Source organism: Trichosurus vulpecula, chromosome 3, assembly GCF_011100635.1.
Source record: "Trichosurus vulpecula isolate mTriVul1 chromosome 3, mTriVul1.pri, whole genome shotgun sequence".
Lineage (NCBI taxonomy): Eukaryota > Metazoa > Chordata > Mammalia > Diprotodontia > Phalangeridae > Trichosurus > Trichosurus vulpecula.
This window is the reverse complement of record NC_050575.1, coordinates 221,724,902-221,728,057: the sequence shown is the minus strand read 5'-3', so window position 1 is coordinate 221,728,057 and position 3,156 is coordinate 221,724,902. Positions and strand designations below refer to the sequence as shown.

General features: G+C 43.2%; 1 pseudogene; it reads left to right on the top strand.

The window, feature by feature from the left end:
- Nucleotides 1-717: 717 nt before the first annotated feature.
- Nucleotides 718-2,035, top strand: LOC118843222 (annotated as a pseudogene).
- The last annotated feature ends 1,121 nt before the right edge of the window (nucleotides 2,036-3,156 follow it).

Below are 3,156 nucleotides of genomic sequence, written 5' to 3'. Positions count from 1 at the left end.
GGCATAGACCAATGTCTTACACCATATACCAAAATAAAATCAAAATGGGTTCATGATTTAGGAATAAAGGCTGATACTATAAGCAATTTGGGAGAGCAAAGAATAGTCTACTTATCAGATTTATGGAAAAGAAAAAAATTCATGACCCAACAAGACATAGAGAGCATTACAAAATGCAAAATGGATAATTTTGATTATGTTAAATTGAAATGTTTTTGTATAAAAAGACAATGCCACAAAGATTAGGAGGGAAGCAGAAAATTGGGAGAAAGTCTTTACAACTAGTGTCTCTGATAAAGGCCTCATCTATAAAATATACAGGGAACTGAGCCAAATTTATAGGAATACAAATCATTCCCCAACTGAGAAAAGGTCAAAGGATATGAACAGGCAGTTTTCAGAGGAATAAATTAAAGATGTATATATATAGGCATGTGAAAAAATATTCAAAATCATTTCTTATCAGAGAAATGCAAATCTTAGATACTACATCTCTCCTGTCAGATTGGCCAAAATGACAAAACAGGAAAATGATAATGCTGGAGAGGATGTGGGAAAACTGGGACATTGTTACATTGCTGGTGGAGTTGTGAACTGATCCAGCCATTCTGGAGAGCAATTTGGAGCTATGCCCAAAGGAGTATAAAAATGTTCATATCCCCCTCTCGGTCTCTGTTCTCTGAGCCCAGCGGAGAAAGCCCTATCCAGAAACTCAACATGTCTGTTTCAAAGATCCATGCAAGAGAGATCTTCAACTCTCGCGGAAACCCCACTGTTGAAGTTGATCTCTACACTAAAAAAGTTCTCTTCCGAGCTGCTGTGCCCAGTGGGGCTTCTACCGATATCCATGAGGCCTTGGAGCTTCGAGACAATAATAAGACCAGCTGCATGGGGAAGGGTGTCTCCAAAGTGGTTGAGCACATCAATAAAACTATTGCCCCAACCCTAGTTAGCAAGAAAGTGAATGTTGTGGAGCAGGAGATGACCGACAAATTGATGATAGAGATGGACGGCACTGAAAATAAATCTAAATTGGGTGCAAATGCCACATTGGGAGTGTCTCTGGCTGTTTGTAAGGCCGGAGCTGCTGAGAAGGGTGTCTCCCTGTACTGCCATATTGCTGACCTTGCAGGCAATACTGAAGTCATCCTTCCAGTTCCAGCCTTCAGCGTGATGAACGGTGGCTCCCATGCTGGTAAAAAGCTGGCCATGTAGGAGTTCATGATCCTCCCTGTTGGAACGGCAAACTTTAAGGAGGCCATGAGCATTGGAGCTGAGGTCTACCACAACCTGAAGAGTGTGATTAAGCAGAAATATGGACAGGATGCCACCAATGTAGGGGATGAGGGTGGCTTTGCTCCTAACATCCTGGAGAATAAAGAAGCTCTGGACCTGCTAAAGTTTGCTATTAGTAAGGCTGGCTACACTGATAAGGTCGTAATTGGCATGGATGTTGCTACCTCAGAATTCTTCCGATCTGGGAAATATGACTTGGACTTCAAGTCTCCTGATGATCCCAGCAGTTACATCTCCGCTTCTGAGCTTGGGGACCTCTACAAGAGCTTCATCAAGGACTATCCCGTGGTGTCTATTGAAGATCCCTTTGATCAGGATGATTGGGGAGCTTGGAAGGATTTCACTGCTACTGCAGGCATCCAGGTGGTAGGGGATGATCTCACAGTGACCAAGCCCAAGCACATTGAAAAGGCTGTGAACGAGAAAGCCTGCAACTGCCTCCTCCTTAAAGTGAACCAGATTGGCTCTGTGACTGAATCTCTCCAGGCGTGCAAGCTGGCCTAGTCCAATGGCTGGGGAGTGATGGTTTCTCATCGTTTTGGGGAGACTGAAGATACCTTCATTGCAGACCTGGTGGTGGGCCTCTGCACTGGGGAGATCAAGACTGGTGCCCCCTGCCGATCTAGGTGTCTGACCAAGTATTACCAGCTTCTCAGAATTGAGGAAGAGCTGGGCAGCAAGGCTAAATTTGCTGGAAGGAACTTCAGAAACCCTCAGGCCAAGTAAGCTCTGTGGCCAGGAGGCCCATGAGCTCATAGGCACCAGTCACCTCTGTAGAAGTCTGCTCCTGCACTAAGAATGGGCAGCACCAAGTACTAGACCAGTTTTGTTTTGGGCACAGGGGCCTCTGCTGCTCGACTTCCCTCTCCCTTTCACCTTTCTGTGATGTTCTCACTGCTTTGTTAGAACTGTCTTACACCAGAGACGACCTGACATGTGGTTCTCTGTCAGAAAACCCTTATCATCTTGTGACTGGGATAGAATCACCTGGTCTCACCCCCAACCCTGCTGTTGATGTGTGGAGCCCTGTCCTTGTGATGCAGTCTCGATGAGCCCACAGGCCAGCTCCTTAGTGGCTTCTATGTGCAGAATAAAAGTATTCAGTAACCCACTGGAAAAAAAAAATGTTCATATCCTTTGACCCAGCAATATCACTTCTGGGGTTGTATCCCAAAGAGATTACACAAGTGGGAAAAGGACACATATGTATAAAAATATTTATAGCAGCTCTTTTTGTAGTAGCAAAGAATTGGAAATAGAGGAGATGTCCATCCATTGGGGAATGGCTGGACAAGTTGTAGTATATGAAGGTAATGGAATACTATTTGCTATAACAAATGGGGATGATACGGACTTCATAATAACCTGGAAAAACCTACACATAATAATGCTGAGGGAGCAGAGCAGAACCAGGAGAACATTATACACAACCACAGATATATGGATTCTGTGATGACTAACCCTGATAGACTTTGCTTTTCTCAGTAATTCAAGGTGAAAAGACAACTCCAAAGGACTCACAATGGAGAACACTATCTACATCCAGAGAAAGAACTATGGAGTCTGAATGCAGATTGAGGCACACTTTATGCTTGCTTTATTTTTCCTTTTGTTTTTGTTTTTGGGGTTTTTTTTGGTTCCGATTCTTCTTTCTCATATATATTCCATTTGTCATAATTTTCCTTTACAACTTGACTACTGTGTAAATAAGTTCAATGCAAAGTTATATGTAGAAGATATATCAGATTCCATGCCATTTTGTGGAGGGTAGGGGGAGGAGTGGGGGAAGAAAATCTGGAACTCAAAATTATGTAGAACTGAGTGTTGCAAATGAAAAATAAAAAATCTCAAAAATGGCTT